This window comes from Belonocnema kinseyi, chromosome 5 (assembly GCF_010883055.1).
Source record: "Belonocnema kinseyi isolate 2016_QV_RU_SX_M_011 chromosome 5, B_treatae_v1, whole genome shotgun sequence".
Classification (NCBI taxonomy): Eukaryota; Metazoa; Arthropoda; class Insecta; order Hymenoptera; family Cynipidae; genus Belonocnema; species Belonocnema kinseyi.
The window spans coordinates 39,784,832-39,797,770 of record NC_046661.1 but is presented as its reverse complement, the minus strand read 5'-3'; the positions used below and the strand labels follow the sequence as shown (position 1 = coordinate 39,797,770).

The following is a 12,939-nucleotide window of genomic DNA, read 5'->3' as shown; positions in this document are numbered from 1 at the left end:
CATAGCATACATCGTATTAAAGGCGTTGGCCTTTAATACGAAAGGCCAACAGTTGGGGGAGGGGGTGAACCCCCTAAACACGTCCCCTGAATCCGCCACTGAATTGAAGAAAGGAATTCAATCAATTTGTTTGTAATTGAAAACGTGGTCTTCTACAGAGACGTGGTCTCTTGGACAGTATGGGAGGGAGACAACATGAGAGGAAACAGGATGAGAGGGATTACTGCAGTATGTTTCCAGTTTGAAAAGACTTCATGTTTATTATTAATTCTCATCATTTAAATTTTTTACATAATTCTTATATAATGTGGAAAAGTTTTAAGATCGGTGGGTTCACTCAGAAAATTGTTAGTAGATCAATGGTTCTTATCGGAAAAGCATTACAAATTCGATGCTTCCACTTGGAAAAATAGATACTTGAAGCGTTACCAATTGGCAGACTATTTAACTTTTAATTTGTTGTTTTGCCTTTCAACACGTCTAATTGAAAAAGGGAATACAACTGAGTTCATTATTAATTGCAAAACTGTTTGACTGGGAAAATGCAGTAGTTGGATTCTTACAACTTGATATCCACTTGACTATAAAAGTTCTTGATGGTAAAATTGCTTCAAGATATGTAATAATGCTATGCAAAGAAAAAATATTAAAGTTCGATGCTTCCAGCTGGCAAAAAAGTTGAATGCTGTCAGGTGGAAATCTGTTTGACTTTCAGTGTTTTTAAATGATTAAATGTTGAAAATGGATTCTTCAGATGGATACATTTTTTAAATTCAGATGCTTATATAATTACCCTTACGAAAAAGTATTAAAGGAAATTCAGTATTGGCATTAATATTGGTAAAATGATAGGGAATCACGGATGTTATTTTCACGAGAATAGGGAAAAGTATTAGTAAAATCATACGCGGCAATGATTAATCGTATTTTTTGACCTATTCTTTCCCAGTATTGATGCTTATATTTTATTTCTTAGATTACATTTTCATAGGCGTAGAAAATCGTTTAAATGTTAGAACAGCGTTTAAATGCTGGTGCTTTTCTAGAGAGAAAAATGAAACCAGTTGGATCAGAACAGCGAATATGGTATAATAAAAGATCGATTTCAAACGGAATGCTGTTTGATTCTTTAAATGGAATAATTTTTCGAAAATTGGATGTTGGATGCTGCAATTCCAAAGATTCGAATTGCAAAACTTTAGATTTGTCGATGCTTCTAATTGAAAAGTCATTTAAGTATCAATGTTTCCGATACAACAATCATTAAAAAATTCGATACTTTCGATTAGATAAGCGGATACAGTTGGAAGGCATTGCATAGCTGTTTAATTTTTGGTGGTTCCGCATGGTAACTGTGTAAGTTTGATTCTTCAAAATGAATAACTGAATTTAGATGCTTTTGTGATTAGAAAATCTTTGAAATATCAATCCTTCCGATTTTAAAACGATGACAGCTATATAATGTTCTTATTTGGTAAAAGTTTATGGAACCTTTGTTCTTTTTGAAAAGTGAAAAAAATGAGTTTAAACATGTCTAGAGTCCTTAGAAAATAACAACGGAACTATTTCAATGAGATTAAACTTTTGAAAACCCATCCGGAAACTAATTTCGACAGGCTACTTAACGTTGCGTAATTAACATTTTTCAGGCAGATCAAATCTGTTACTCGGTCCTGTGTGTCTTTTCCTACCTGGCAGCAGGTTCTGAACGAAAAGTACAACCGCAGCCAAAAATGCAGTCAGCGCAGCAGCCTGGCATAGCTGTTACCCAATCCCAGGGTAGAAGAACCTCCTTCACTGAATCCTTCCCAAAACTGCACTGACACAAAGGCAGACATTCGCTTCCGTTTGTGCATGACAACGATAGTTGTGCTCTTTACGCCTGTCTACCATGGGTTTAAAATCGGCAAATTGCAAAATATCTGGATTTTTAGATCCAACGCACGTTATTCGACTTTTATTTGGTTGATCATCATCTGCGTATGAAGCTTTTTTTTCTACTCACAATGTGCACTGATTTATAATCAGGGGGCGTTGAATCAATCACCACCAACCCTAAGCACTAACTGTTAGATTTTACTTGAATGTGTACGTTTTTATTTTTTCACCTTTAGATCTAGCATACCTGAAGATGATAATTCATCATCGAGAGCATGGGTTTTTATTTTTCACATGTTTTTTTTCGATTGGGTGAAATACAGATGGCAACTGCGACGAACACAAAACTAAATGCAGAAATTTGACTCGTTACTGAAACTTGTAACATAACAAAACGTAGAGACCGTATTTGGCTAAAAATTCCTTATTTTTCTAGCGCGGCGGAGGTGGCCCTGGACGACTAAAAATTCAAATTAGATATTTTGAATTTTAAAACATATATTATCAAAGATAATTACATTCCGCATCCTTTTTTCTTTGTAAAAAAATCGTATTTTTTTAAATTTTGTAACAAATTGCAAAAAGAGAGTTTTTTTAAGTCGATTTTTAATTCGATTTTTGTCTCTAACTCGAGCTCAAATCCACAGCTTTTAAAATTTCGTTAACAAATTTAGAGGGGTCATTCCTTATAGTATTCTTATTATGACAGTTAGCAATTAAACTTTTCAACTTTATTGATAAAAATATAAAAAATTATTTTCTTAGCTATTTTATATTACGTTCCACATAACGCTTTAGCGTTTCGTTTATCGAGGAAAGTTTGAGCAAAACAAAACTTCCTGTGGAGAAGTTTTTCAGGAAGGTACAGAGAAGTTTTGTGCAATGAATTTTTAAAAATAAATAAATTGATAAAAAAGTGTGAACGCTAAATTTTAAGCGGACGACTGATAGCTATGCATGTATAATGCCGTGTCTGGACGTTTTGCAATTTAGGCAGGTAATAAGTAGGTCAGACTTAAAAATAAATAGTGACAATTTTATTATTATAAACTATAAATTTTGTGCTCGCTAAAGCTAAAAGTCGCAATTCGTGTACGAAGTGTATACTTCGGTAGTCAGAATAGAAATGATCTATTTTGTTTCTGCAGAAAACTGTAATGTTCTGGCTACTTTTTTTTAAGAAGGCTGAAGAACGTTTGACGGTCATCTGATGTTTGAATCAGCCCTATGCATCGCCCCCATTCTTTCTGATCTCTTAGGGTGCTTTCATGCCTCTGCAAGCAGGCAGTCTGCATGCAGAAACCCCATAAGAGTGAAAGAGATGGACCATTCTCTATCTCTCTCAATCTTATGGGTTTTCTGCATACAGGCTGCAAATTGTCAATTTTACAAATTGACAATTTAGGTGATAAGAACTTGTAGGCTAGTAAATTATTTATTGTGTTAAAAACTTTTTAAATTATTAGTGCAAAATCAAAGAATTAAAATCTGTAGTCCTGGGCTGAACGTCAGACTATACCAGCAAATAGATCATTTTTCAAACAAAGAAATAAAATTTTTTAAAATTTCAATAAAAGAATTTTTAAAACTAATTAAATTAATTTCTAACCTAAAAGATTAATTTATAACTGAAGTGATGAATATTCAACTGAAATACTTAAAATTTTTACAAAAAAGAAGAATTTTTAAATGAGAAGATTAACTTTTTTTTAAATTCATTTTCCACCAAAAATTCGAATTTTTAACAATGTACGTGAATCGTCAACGAAATAAACGAATTTTCAAGTGAAGAAGAAAAATTGACACATAAATTGCTGAACTTTGAACTAGAAGAGGTCAATATTCCACCTGAAGTAGTTATTTTTTTACTGGAATAGTTAGATTTTTAGTTTAAAAAATTGATTTTCAACAAACTAGTTACATTTTTTTAAAATATAAATTTTCAATTAAAGTGATGAATTTTCCACAAATAAAATTAATTCTTAATAAAAGAGTTCAACTTTTAACCACAAGTAGTTGAAATTTTAAGAAAAAAAGGTAAATTCTTAACGAAAAATGTAAAAAAAATGTATATTATAATTTAGAAATATTTTCTTTTTGAAATACTGCTTCTAATCTAAAAACTACTTGAAACACTCTCTTTTTCACCTTCGGAACAAGGAATCTTTAAACTGTGACGATTTTTTATTTGGAAACGGGATTTTTTAAATACGTTTCTTCTAATTCTCAGTTTTATTTTTTGTTTAATTCTCGTTCCATGTCGAAAATTCCCTGTCCCAAGGGAAATCTTATTTCTTAACCGATACTCCCTGTCCTTAAATAAAAGCGATAATTATTATCACTCATATGCCCTGCAACTGCAGATAAAGTATAAACTATTTATCTAAATTGACAAAAATTACTAAAATAATGAAAAGTGGAATTTTGCTACTATCAGAAGTAAATTCTCGGTTTTTCCAGGTCATTTCGCGGTCTTTCCCGATTTCCCGCTGAATTCAATACCCTGGTTATAAATGAATTATATATAAATATATATTTCTAGAGAGAGGAAATGTCTAGATGAATTAATAAAAAAATTATATTAGAAGGCTAATTATTAATATTTAAATATTATTATTACCATTGTTATTAATTAAATAATCTTATGATATAATGTTTGAAATTTGCAACAATCACAATTCTTTATACAATTAATTAATTACATTAGAAAAGTAAGCAATAGAAAAATATGACTACAATTCAAACTGTTTTCAAAATACTCATAGTTATACTTAATTTTCCTAATATTAAATTACATGCTTTCATGCATTTTTTGAATTACTAATTACAGCTGCTTCTATTGTTACTAAAAACTTATTACTTATTGTTACACGGGCGATGCATAGGGCTGCTTTGAATAATCCACCTTTGAGTTTATTGTTCTGCCGTATAGGGAAAGGCGTCTCCACTCGGTATAATACACTCATGAAGGTCAGTCGCTCGCTCAAAGTTTAGCGTTGACAGTTATTTACCTATTAATTTATTTAGAAAAAAGTCTCTGCACAAGACTTGTTTGTACCTCTCTGAACAATTTCTCCGCAGGATGTTTTTGTTTGCTCAAACTTTCCTCCATAAACGAAATGCTTAAACGTTTTGTGGAACGAGGCAGGCAATAGCTCAGTAAATATTTTTTTATAATGTTATAAATAAAGTTGAAGAGCTTTATCGCTCAAAGTAATAACAAGCGAAGAAAAAGATGCAGAATGTAATTATCTACAATAATATATGTTTTAAAATTTCCAATTTGAATTTTCATTCGTCAGAGGCGAATACCGCGGCGCTAGAAAAATCTACGTCTTGTTCTTGCATGGGGACACTCTTATTTTGACTCTTTCAGCTATTATCAATCTTATTAACTCTTTCAGCTATAATCAATTTTATTAAGGTACTAGATTATAATACTAAAAATGTCATTTTTGTACATTCTAACAAAAAGTGGCAGGTTTGAGTGGTATAATTGACAGTTACAAGACAAATATAAGTAACTTCATTTTTTTAAAGTGAAAAATGGCGAGTTTCAATGCAATAAAGACGAGAAATATTCAGAAGATCGATTCCGGTCATCCTTGTTCCCTCTGAATTCAAGTATGGGACAAACGTGGATAGAGAAAATGGCAAACGTTCAGATAAGTATTGCAAGCCAATTAAGTCAATTGATAATAAAAGATTATACGTTATATAAGGTATTTTAATAGAAAATATTCGGTAGTGTTTTAAAATTAACTGGTTCTTTTAGTATATAATACACACAATACGGTTCTACCATAAGAACCTGCATTTGCTATCCTAATCTTTTTGTATTTACAGTATATGATTATATATTTTTTAATTATTTCAATTTTTACTCAAGTGTACTTTCATACGCTATTTAATACCATATCTATTATTCGATTTATAAAGTATTGGTTTGTCCCTTATAACGAAATATTAATTTAAAACTAAATATTTGAACTAGGCGCCAACTTGTGTACTACAAACATGGCAGTCCAATTCTCCTGTGTATAATCTAGTACCATAGATTTGATCTGCAACATAATCATTGAAAAATGTAACAGTCTTTTGTTTCTTTATATCGATACAGATCAGGCTGTGGTCACTAATATAGGCAACCGTGAAGACACATACTTTGATCCTGTTTTTCGGGCTCGTTAGATGGCTCTGTAGTACTTTCCCCCGCTACACGTCGCTCAGGGTCGAAAGTTTGATCTATCTCTCTTACTCCTTCGTTGTTTTCGGAACGTCAGCACATGCGAAACCTAACCCATTAAGAACTGTTTGAGAGCTGATATCTAATTTTTTGTCATCATTTTCGACCTGGTGATTATCTTTGCAGTACACAACTGAACACTAAAAGAGGGAGCGCTACCTTCTGTATTATTACCACAAAAACAGAGCAATATTTTGAGAAAGGTACCTGCCAATAAGAAAATTGATGTCGAAAATGATTACAAAATTTAAATGAAAACTACTTTCAAACATACTTTCATCATCTTTCGTTTTTCCTTAGAACATGTTTTTATGAAAAAAGCAATAGAAAAACATGCAGATATATATAAATAATTATTCCGGTAATTATTTATATATTTTTATTTATTTTTCTATTGGTTTTTTCAATTCATTAAGTTTTTAAATTACAATATTTACAAATCATCTGGATATAACCTCAAGCATCTATTATCTTATCTTAAAAACCTGCGGGCTCGTTTGATGGCACCACTGTCGATTATCGGTCTGCACTTCTAAAGCATTGAGTGACCACAGCCTGATACAGATTTTCGTATCACTTGAATACCGATGCAGCAAAAACGATACCATCAGATTGATTGTGTTTTAATTCTAATGTTGGACTATCGAAACTTTGCGTACTTTCAGGGAGGCGTCCCATGATTGCAGAATTGTGTTTTTCGTAATGTGTCAAATCAGTAGACATTTCAGCTAATCGCAGTGTCTCTCTGAATAACTAGAAGAATATTATTAGCTGAAATGTCTAGTGAATTGACGCATTACGCAAAACGCAACGCAATTCTGCAATCATGGGATGTCATCCTCAGTTGGAGAAACACCAAGTAGAATTTTGGGTTGACTGATCCACCTCTCAATAAAAACCTACAGATAAATGTATCTGACAGATAGGATACTTTCATGTTGATCGACCGTTAAATAGCGCTGTCTGACAGATAAAATGCGAGTTACCAGGAAGTTTACTATCGGCCGGCCAAAGTGACCAATCACAGATTTATCCTGCAGTAAAGTGTGAAATATAAAAAAGTTAGGTTAGAATGAATGTTCTTAAAATGAAACTCAAAAATATGTACGATGTGATTTTTGGTGAATTTTGGTGATACTTTCGACGACGATATTGAAGGAATAGCCGAAATTGCTAATCTCGTTATAAATAGGAAATCGTGTTCAATAGACCTTTTCACTTCAATTATTTTTGAGTACGCGTAAGCGAAAAATAATTGTACTTGCTTTTAATTGTCGATCCCTTTTGACAAATCTATAGTGTTATTGTAATAAAAAAATGATTTTTTAATTAATTCGGGGTGTACCTGTGTCAAAAAAGTGAGCTAAAATGGATCAATCCGATTTTAAAAGAAATATTTTGCAAAAAAAAGAGTGAGCTCATGAACGATGCTGCTCGTTAACAAGCGTTGAATTCAGAAAAATTACGGATTTGTATTCCTATGAATACGCGATTTTCCCTCCGTCTAAAAATCCCCCAGCGGGAACAGAAAAAGTGCAAATCCTATTCCTCTCAATCGACTTAGTAAAATTTAAAGAAAGCATTTATTTAACCTATTTTTCATTATTAATTCTTTGTATAACTTATAAATTCGAAAACTATTCAAATTAATATTTATTTATATTTTAAGAATTTATTTAAACGTCTTAAAAAATGCAACAAAGAAATCTATGAAAATGTGTGCATTTAAATAATTTTAACTCTAGAGAGGCAGAGTTGAATTGGTGAGAATTAAAATTTCAGAATTTACATTCAGTATGAAGGAATTAAAACAACTTATTACACATACTTTGTGAACTTATTAGAAGGAATTAAATAAAATCAGAATATCACCACTTCTGAGGAATTAAAAATATCTCTGTGAGGTGCGCTACCGGTACAACTGAAAGGAATTAAATATATTGAAAACACGTTCTCTTTGGAAGAATAGAAAACTGTGTGGCGGTCGCTATGGAAATAGAAGTGAATAAGTTTAGGAGGTATCTTATTCTTATTGTGGTATTTTAGAATGATGGAAAAATCGCGCATTCAAAATAATAGAATAATCTTCATTTTTGCGCTGAAATCTGAAAATATTTTTGCCTATTCTACGCTTATTACCGGATGCTACGGTCTTTGTATAAGTGACGGCCGTAGGAATGGATGGTACAAAAAGTGTAATTTTTAATTTATAAACTTTCCAAAGCCATCTCTGAAGTTTAGAAAAGGAGAAATTGATGAAACAAGAACACCATTACATGTAAGAAACTGGGACTAATGCAAGAAGTCCGATAAATGAGTAAAGGCAAGATGTAACCTGACCTTGCAACTGATTAGTTCTTTTTTACCTTTGTCGATTCCTTTCGACACTGAGACATATTTTTAATTGAGTACAATTTAGTCCTTCTACACACAATTCAGCTATCAATTCTGCACCTCCCTACCGATAGAAATCTCTGAGTATTCTCAAGCGAAATAGCCTGGCCTTTTTGAGTCTATAAGCAGAGACGATTTGAATGTTTTAGTCTCTGAGATAGTGTGAGAGATTTGAGTCCTTTTCAAGGTCCTTTTAAGAGTGGTGCGACGGTAATATAATGTTTCTTTTGTATTCGTCACGTAGCGGGCGGGCAGAGTTATTTAGAGTAGTTTGCCGTCGCTAACCGACTCTCCCTTTTTAAATTTCTCTTCAAATTATTAACACTTTTTTTTAATTGATTCTGAATTATTATGTTTTAGACTGTTAACTATGAAATTTAAAAAATCTACTTCTAAATTTTAATCCGAAAGCTTAACAAAGGACCCTTGAGTGTCGGCTACTCTATTGATATAGCCTCTCTGCTTGTTTATTATGAACGAATTCTTATTTCAATTTCAGCCTCTCTGCTTGTTATTTATGATCGTATTTCAAATTCGGAAAGGACATTTTAAAGCCTTCAAAACATTTAAAAGAGCTACCTGGACCTTTAAATATATCTACCTGAATGCCTGAGGACACACATTTTCACCTCTGTTTGTCAAAAGGGACCGACTTTTTTGAACTTGCGGGAGGTGTCATAGCGGCCGCGTTTGCGCACCACTAACTCCCGAATTGAAATGAAAAGATCTATTCATAGTTATGAAGAATTGCTTTGGAAAGTAATAAAGCAACAGCAACGCTATTTTATTTTCTTTTTGACTTTTTTATTTCAATGCAAACATAATACAAATTTAATCGCATAGAAAAAGTTATGAGATTCGATTTGTAGGTTATGCTTATGTTTGCCTCCAGCGAAATAAAAGACTCCCAATTCGAATTCAAGTACATTGCTGTCGTTTTTTTATAACTTCATGAATTTTAAACCCAAAAAGAATTTTTTTTAAATGTATAATGACTTTGAATCATAACTGCTGTTTCATGGCTGTTAAATTTCAGGGTTTTTAAACGAATTTACAGAATTACAATGCGAGTGCATATAACGGTTATAGACACGAATTTTAGTATTTTACATATAGATTATATAACCTATGTAACTTCTTTTTTATATTTGCATACTTATATAAACAAAAAAAGTATTATTCTATATGTGGCAATGCTACACTTTCGCCATTTCTGTCTCGAGCTTTCATGTTACAAAAGTTCCAGTGGCTTTAAAACGCGAAAAGTATTATTATTCCCTACAACTCCCTATATAACTAAAAGATCACTTTTTCCAACACATGACATATAGTGAATCAACCCGAAATGCGTATCTGTCAGATAAACCGTCTGGTGAATTTTTTCTACTGGATTACTGAATAACTGTATCCAAAAATATTATAAACGTAGATGCGGTACGGGGCGTCAGAGTGGGGAATTATATATATAAGACATCACATTTTCTGCCCTATCGAGGTGCTTCCCTCACCTTATTACGAAATTTGTTTAGTAAATAAGATGTTATTTCCATGCAAAAATTTTTTTAAAATTAAAACAATGTTACTCATTTAACATTACAAAATACTTTTCTAATTATTTTCTATGAATACTAAATATAAAATATGATTGATATGATTCTACAAAAATCCTGGCAAAGTAGAATATATCTTAGATTTGAATTTGAATAAAAAGTAAAATATGATTCTAAAGTTTATTGTCAAAAACAAATTAACAATATTATTAATGGAATGTAAAAAAATCCCGGAGAAAAATATGAATAGTACTAAGTTTAAACTTACCATGTGAATACTGTCGCTTATGCATATATAATGGATATAATGTATTTCTAATTGAATTTAACTAAATTTACATTTTATACCATTTTATTTAATAAAAAGTGAAAATAAGAAAAAAAAATTTTTAATTGCTCTTTTAGCATTATATCCTTTTAAATCTTTAAAACAAATATGTTAAAACATTGGTTATATTTACATCTTGAACGTTTTGTAAAATTATAATTTATATTTGTTGCACAGAAAAATAGTTTTTCTTTAAAAATTTGAATTATTGAATAAAATGTTTTAAATGTCCTTTACATATTTTTATGTTATATTTTCATGAATAAAAATGTATTTCAATTTCAATTACATTTTTCTCATTCTACACAATCGTGTAAGTACTCGCTAAGCCCTCAAATATTAAGTTTGTACTTGTATATTATTAAAACTTTCTCCACAAAACTATTTACATATTTTATTAATGTAAATATTAATTACTGCGTTTTCAGATATAAAAAAAAATTATAGTTAACTTGTTACTCACATTCAAATATGATATTCCACTTTACCAAGTTTATTGGGTGACGTTTTAATTCATGTTTTCCATTAGCCTTCGTATACATCGTGTGGAAAATTGTTATGAAATATAAAATGAGTAACATTCTTTTCATTCCAATATATTTTTTAATGAAAATAACATTTTGTGTATTAAAAAATAAAAACAAAGTGGTCTACTCCCATTGCTTACAATCATGATCCAACAAAGCATGGTCCTGCCAGGCGCAAGTAAAAAAAGTCATCCAATCAGATTCGGCACCCTAGGGCACCCGACCTTTCTGACATCTTGGATCGAGTGCGGCAGTTGGCTTCCCCTTCCATTCGCGCCAATGCAAAGAGTATGGTTGGGAGCGTCAGTTCACTCCAAGTCGAACGTATTTGAGCATCGAATTGGTGGGACGATGGTTTGTTGGATTATGGCCTACAATGCAAAAACAGGGAGTCATGGGACAACTGGCGCCGCGCTGAAGATATTAGGAACTAACCAACTTATGACACTAAGGGATCGCCATTTTGTTTTCAGATGCACAAGGCTGGTATAAACACGGAACTATCGAATAAATAATAAATTAAATATGAATAACGCAATGTCTAGATGCACGAAAAATACATATTTGGAATAAATAATGGAGAAAATTATATGATATGATGGTAAGAAATAAACTGAATTTTCAGATTAATGCTCTAAAAAAGTTAATTATGTTTATACTTAATGAAATCGTAATTATTATTATTCCTAATATTTTCATGTTTCTACTAATGACAAATATGATTTTTTAAATTAGAAGGTTTTGTACTTTGAAGTTTAATTTTCATTACTATACTAAACCAAAATTCATTACTATCATTACTATACTAAACCAAAATAGTATCTTTTTTTTAATTGCAAAAAATGTTCTCAAAAATCGAATGGTTAATTAAAAAAACAAAAAAAGTTCAAGATAAATTCGTGCTGATGTAAATCCTGCAAAATTTGCTTGGAAAATGTTATCAGGCTCGAAGAAAATTAAGGGAGAACTTTTTTCCATTGAGGCGCACGTGTTGTTACATTAATTTGTTTATACAATTTTTATAGAATTATTTCGATTTTAAATTCAAGCAATAATTTATTAAAACTTTAAATATTAAGAGAAAATTTCTTTGATAAAAATACTTTATTATCGAATTTTTAATAAATAAATCAGATTTATTAAGAATAAACCTGTTAAATTCAACAATTGTATAATTAAGGAATGTTCCAGTTATGATATTTTATAAATATGAAATCTTATTATTTGGGAATTTTTAAATTCGGTAATATTATAAACGCTTCAGAAATTTTCTTATTCGGGAATTTTATTTTTTAATTTTATTATGCTGGAATTACACAGTGTCAAGAATGTTATTTTTCGGGATTTTTCAGTCTTGTCTAGAAGTGCAAAAAATGGATAATTTCATACAATTCGGTATCATACAACAAATTCCAAATTTTGAAAATTTGCTGTCATTTAAAGTTCGACTCCTGGATCTTGTCCATTTTCTTACTGTATTTATTGAAGCAAAGTTGATTATAAAACAATTTTTTAACCGAAAGTTGTTATTTATCTTATCTCATTAAATACCAAAACTTAAACATTAAAGATTCATTGTATATAACACTGGAGAACGCTCAATATTTCGGAGTCAATTTTCAGATTTTTCAAGCTTAATATATGATTCCAATTAGAAATTTCTCAGTTTTATCATAAAAGAAACTATAGATATATGTTGCTTAACATTAAACAATAACTGTATAAAAATTATTTTTAAGTCTTTAATTCAACAACTTGAATTTTAAAGTGAAAATTTATGTTTTCAAAATGCTGGTTTATGGTTTAAATTTTAACAATTTTCGTTACAAGTTATAAGTTATGTCGAAAATAATAAATTCTTGGATTCGATATTGATAAAACGCGAAAAAGTCCCATGTTAAGTTAAAAGTGTAAAAATCCCGTTTTTATGCTTATTGCAAGACAGCGAGTCATTTTCGGCATTTAGGTTGAGGTGTACAATTATTTTTGGTTGAAACAGGGCGGACGTTTTAATCG

General features: G+C 30.8%; 1 protein-coding gene across 1 annotated transcript in view; it reads left to right on the top strand.

The window, feature by feature from the left end:
- Positions 1–2,375, top strand: part of LOC117172455 (MAP kinase-activating death domain protein) — a 149,809-nt gene extending 147,434 nt beyond the window's left edge. The window contains exon 32 of the mRNA XM_033360404.1: positions 1,650–2,375. The gene's annotated coding sequence lies outside the window, so the exon portion shown is untranslated. The remainder of the gene's footprint in view (positions 1–1,649) is intronic.
- The last annotated feature ends 10,564 nt before the right edge of the window (positions 2,376–12,939 follow it).